The sequence below is a fragment of the Rana temporaria genome, chromosome 3 (assembly GCF_905171775.1).
Source record: "Rana temporaria chromosome 3, aRanTem1.1, whole genome shotgun sequence".
NCBI classification, from domain to species: Eukaryota; Metazoa; Chordata; class Amphibia; order Anura; family Ranidae; genus Rana; species Rana temporaria.
Genome location: NC_053491.1, coordinates 419727498 through 419732892, shown reverse-complemented (window position 1 = coordinate 419732892; position 5395 = coordinate 419727498). Strand labels below are relative to the sequence as shown.

Below are 5395 nucleotides of genomic sequence, written 5' to 3'. Positions count from 1 at the left end.
GGAACACCCGGAGGTAGTTACGGAAAAATTAAGAAAGGAGGTGTTGCTGGGGCGGATGGGGGGGCCATTTAAGGAACAACCGATACGGGATTTGGTGGTTTCTCCACTGGGGGTGGTACCCAAGAAGGAACCCAACAAATTCCGCCTCATTCACCACCTCTCTTTTCCAAAAGGGGGGTCGGTGAATGATGCCATTGACCCGGAAGCATGTACGGTGTCTTACACGTCATTTGATGCGGCGGTGAGCTGGGTGCGGAGGTATGGAAAAGGGGCACTTATGGCAAAATCGGACATCGAAGCCGCTTTCCGATTGTTGCCGGTACACCCAGACAGTTTTCGCCTGTTGGGCTGCCGGTGGCAGGAGGAATTTTATGTGGATCGGTGTCTGCCCATGGGTTGCTCCATTTCATGTGCGTTTTTTGAAACGTTCAGTTCCTTCTTGGAATGGGTGGTCCGGGATGTGGCTAGGGTGGACTCTGTGGTCCACTATTTGGATGACTTCTTGTGCGTGGGACCCCCTTCCTCCAGAGTGTGTGCGATTCTATTGGCAACATTGCAGCACATTGCGGGAAGATTTGGGGTCCCCTTGGCGGCGGACAAGACGGAAGGCCCTACTACGGAGCTCAGTTTTCTGGGGATTGTGATCGATTCCCAGGCAATGGAGTGCCGGTTGCCGCCGGACAAGGTGGAGAATCTTAGGCTGGTGATTCGGGATTTTCTGGGGCGCAACAAGGTCACACTAAGGGAATTGCAATCATTACTGGGAAAATTCAATTTTGCGTGTCGGATCATACCCATGGGGAGGGTGTTTTGCCGACGGCTGTCGGCAGCCACCGCAGGGGCGAAATCGCCTAGGCATTTCATAAGATTGACCAGGGAACTGAAGGAGGACCTGAGAGTATGGCACACGTTTTTGGAAACATTTAATGGGCGGTCGGTTTGGATGGAGGGGCCTGTTAGTAACTTCGACTTGGACTTAGTCACGGACGCGGCGGGGTCAACGGGGTACGGGGCCTTTTTTCGGGGCCGTTGGAGTGCGGAACCTTGGCCTGATTCATGGAAGGAGGCGGGTTTCCTCAAGAACTTGGTACTGCTGGAGTTGTTTCCAGTGGTTCTGGCAATGGAATTGTGGGGGGAAGAGTGGAAAAATTTGAAGGTGAGGCTAAATTGCGACAATATGGGGGTAGTGCAGGTCATCAACCGGATCTCCGCTTCCTCACTGCCGGTGGTCCGGTTGCTGAGACATTTGGTACTACGGTGTCTGCAGTTTAATGTCTTTCTATATGCGGTGCACATACCGGGGGTAGACAACACGCTCGCTGACTCTCTGTCTCGTTTTCAGTGGGGCAGGTTCAGGGAGTTGGCTCCTACGGCAGAGCGGACCGGGGTGCCTTGCCCGGCGTGGCTTTGGGACACTGCTTTGGACTTGCCGCGCGTTGGATCCAACGGTCGGTGAGTGGGGCGACGTGGACGGCGTACTCCAGAGTCTGGGGGGAATGGTTCGAGTTCCTGCGACAGGTTGGGGTTGATTTGGGGGGTGGGGGTAAGGAAGGCGTTTGGTTAGTGCTGTATTTCGTTTCTAGGCACATGGAAGATGGGGGGTCTGTTTCCGCCATTGACCGCAAGCTGGCGGGGCTAGCATTCCTTTTTAAATTACAGGGGTTGCAAGATTTTACAAAGAATTTTTGGGTTAAACAAACGGTGAAGGGATACCGGCGGGGTAAGGTGCGGAGGGATTTGCGTAGACCGGTGTCGTTCGCAGTGCTTCAAGCGATCTGCGGCAAGCTGGGGGAGGTGTGTTCGTCAGGATATGAGGGGATCCTTTTTCGGGCGGTTTTTTCGGTGGCGTTTTTTGGGGCTTTTCGGTTGGGTGAATTGGTTAGTCCGTCAAAATCGGTGGAGGGTGGATTCGGTTTTCAAGATGTGCGAGTGGAGGGGGACAGGGTGGTGATCATGTTGCGCCGATCAAAGACGGACCAGGTGGGGAGGGGAACACGGGTGGTGCTTTATGCATTACCGGGTTCAGAGGTGTGTCCGGTTAGAGCGGTTGGGGAGTTTGTGTGCGTTCGCCCGATAGGGCTGGGGGCATTTTTTACACACAGGGATGGGACGTTTTTGTCTAAATTTCAGTTTGTACAGGTGTTCAGAAAATGCTTGTGTGCAGCGGGGTATGACGGAAAACGGTATGCTTCGCACTCCTTCCGCATCGGGGCGGCCACAGAGGCTGCACGGTGCGGGTTGGATGAGGCGGCCGTTATGAAAATAGGCAGGTGGGAATCTAGGAGATTCCGCTCCTATGTGCGTCCACATTTGCTGAATGATTAGGGTGATGCGTGGGGACAACGGGACAAAAGGGGATGTGTTATGGCTGGAGTGGTAAGGTTAAGACGAAGGTTTGGTTATATAGCTACAAAAAAAAAAAAAAAATGTTTTTATTACAGATGACATCTTCCCGTGCCTCGTATGGATTGTAGGGCACTCTTACGTGTTCTGGGGTGCCAGGAGAGCCGACGCCCGACCGGATGGCAGGCAACTGGGCATTTCTAGGCGGGAGGCATGTGTTCGCTGGCTGGGTTTTCGGGGGATGGAATGGAGCAGGGTGGTTCCTGAAGTCGGCCATTATGCCCGGCTCGATCGCCCCCCAGATGTGCTGGTTTTACATGTGGGGGGAAACGATTTGGGTGTCCGGCCGATGGGTGAGCTGATACTGGCAATTAAGGCGGACTTTATGTCCCTGCGAATGTCATTCCCAGGGTTGATCATAGTATGGTCAGATATGGTGGTTAGGACGGCATGGCGGACGGCTAGATCAGTGGATAGGCTGAACAAGGCTAGGATAAAAGTCAATCAAGTGGTGGGGAGGTTTGTGGCACGTAACGGGGGAATAGTCATTCGGCACTCTGAGTTGGAGAGGGATGTGGGTTTGTTTCACAGGAGGGACGGAGTTCACCTATCTGATATAGGGATTGATCTATGGACCTTGGGGTTGGAGGATGGAATCCGTAGGGCCCTGCGGGTGTGGGGTGGCCCTCGAGGATAAGGGGTTAACCTCTCAGGCTGTGGCGGTGTCAGGTGGTCCAGGAGGTCAAAGAAAGGAACAGTTAAGACGGAAGTTGGGGGTCCAGCGGTTATGGACCCTCTCCGTATTCCACCGGAATGGTGTCCGCTGGAACACGGGAATTGGTGTACTGCGGGATAGGGGGTGTTGCTATGCCTTTAAGGCTGGCGGCTGGGGTTTGTCTATGTCCCGCAGGATAATGGTGTAAAATGTTAGGTGTGTTACTTCCTTGGACCACATGTCTGTGTATGGTTGCCATTTTTTATATGGCTGTTTGAAAAATGTATTATATTTATAATTTAAAATAATGTAAAAGTTAACAAAAATCTTATTATGTAAAAATGTGTTAATAAAAGTTACGGCTGCTATGGCCAATTATTCTCCAATCTCAGGTGTTGCCTCAGTTCTTTAATTTAGCTTAAGAGGGGGTGGTAAGGGTTGGTGTCGTAAGGGTCCAATTTAGGGTATCCAGGCTACCTGAGTCAAGAGAAGCCCGGAGCATGGAAAGAAGTGAAATAGGCAGAGGGCGGGCATGACCAGCGTGCTTGGGACACAGGGGGTTAACTAGGCGGTGAGGAGAGGGGGGTAGGCGGTGCTAGAGTAGTTTCCCGGGCTCTGGGAGTTTATTTAAGGGAGGGGCGGAGCTACGGAGCTTAGCAGCGTGGAGGGAGACAGTAGAAGGAGGCAGATTTTCCCACCCACCCTCCCCTGTTTTTGCCTCCTTTTTTGTGTGTTGTGCGTGTGTGTTCTTCTTTTACAGGTCACGGATGTGGGTCGTCATGGCAGCAGTAGTGGTGGCGGTGTCAGGTGGTCCAGGAGGTCAAAGAAAGGAACAGTTAAGACGGAAGTTGGGGGTCCAGCGGTTATGGACCCTCTCCGTATTCCACCGGAATGGTGTCCGCTGGAACACGGGAATTGGTGTACTGCGGGATAGGGGGTGTTGCTATGCCTTTAAGGCTGGCGGCTGGGGTTTGTCTATGTCCCGCAGGATAATGGTGTAAAATGTTAGGTGTGTTACTTCCTTGGACCACATGTCTGTGTATGGTTGCCATTTTTTATATGGCTGTTTGAAAAATGTATTATATTTATAATTTAAAATAATGTAAAAGTTAACAAAAATCTTATTATGTAAAAATGTGTTAATAAAAGTTACGGCTGCTATGGCCAATTATTCTCCAATCTCAGGTGTTGCCTCAGTTCTTTAATTTAGCTTAAGAGGGGGTGGTAAGGGTTGGTGTCGTAAGGGTCCAATTTAGGGTATCCAGGCTACCTGAGTCATGGTTTTATGGACTGTATGTATTAATGTGCCTTCCATTACCACCATAATGAATGCATTTAATGAACTTTTACAAAGCAGTAGCCATGTGCAAATCATGGGCAAACTGTGATTATTTGCTGACATGATGGAGGGCATTATTCACCATCATAAGCAGCAACAGCAATTACATTTTATGAGTAGTGAATCATGAAAATTCTCAATTTGCTAATTTTTGCAAAGTTAAAAATAATCCTACGTTTGCCCCTAGTGTATTTACAATACCACCCTAATCATAGATGGTGACTTGTGTGGTTTGCAAGAGACATGAAAGAAGCCATCTACATCAAATTGAACAACCATCCTTAAATAGGGGTGGGGGTCTTCAACACCATCTCTCACCCACATATAATGCTGTTAAATATCTCCTTCAGCACAACGCCTTCAGCACAACACCTTCATATATATATATATATATATATATATATATATATATATATATATATATATATATATATATATATATATACAGTATACAGTACAGACCAAAAGTTTGGACCTTCTCATTCAAAGAGTTTTCTTTATTTTCATGACTATGAAAATTGTAGTTTCACACTGAAGGCATCAAAACTATGAATTAACACATGTGGAATTATACATAACAAAAAAGTGTGAAACAACTGAAAATATATTTAATATTCTAGGTTCTTCAAAGTAGCCACCTTTTGCAGCAGACACATCTCTAGAACTGGTAAGAGGAGACTGTGTGAATCAGGCCTTCATGGTAGAATATCTGCTAGGAAACCACTGCTAAAGAAAGGCAACAAGCAGAAGAGACTTGTTTGGGCTAAAGAACACAAGGAATGGACATTAGACCAGTGGAAATCTGTGCTTTGGTCTGATGAGTCCAAACTTGAGATCTTTGGTTCCAACCCCTGTGTCTTTGTGCGACGCAGAAAAGGTGAACGGATGGACTCTACATGCCTGGTTCCCACCGTGAAGCATGGTGGAGGAGATGTGATGGTGTGGGGGTGCTTTGCTGGTGACACTGTTGGGGATTTATCCAAAATTGAAGGCATACT

The 5395-nt window shown here is 48.8% G+C and overlaps 1 long non-coding RNA gene across 1 annotated transcript; it reads left to right on the top strand.

Annotated features, from left to right (window-relative positions):
- Nucleotides 1–2899: 2899 nt before the first annotated feature.
- LOC120933123 lies at nucleotides 2900–4338 on the top strand. The gene is made up of 2 exons (XR_005748068.1): nucleotides 2900–3072; nucleotides 3866–4338. It is a non-coding gene; the product is annotated as an uncharacterized LOC120933123 (long non-coding RNA).
- Nucleotides 4339–5395: the final 1057 nt, after the last annotated feature.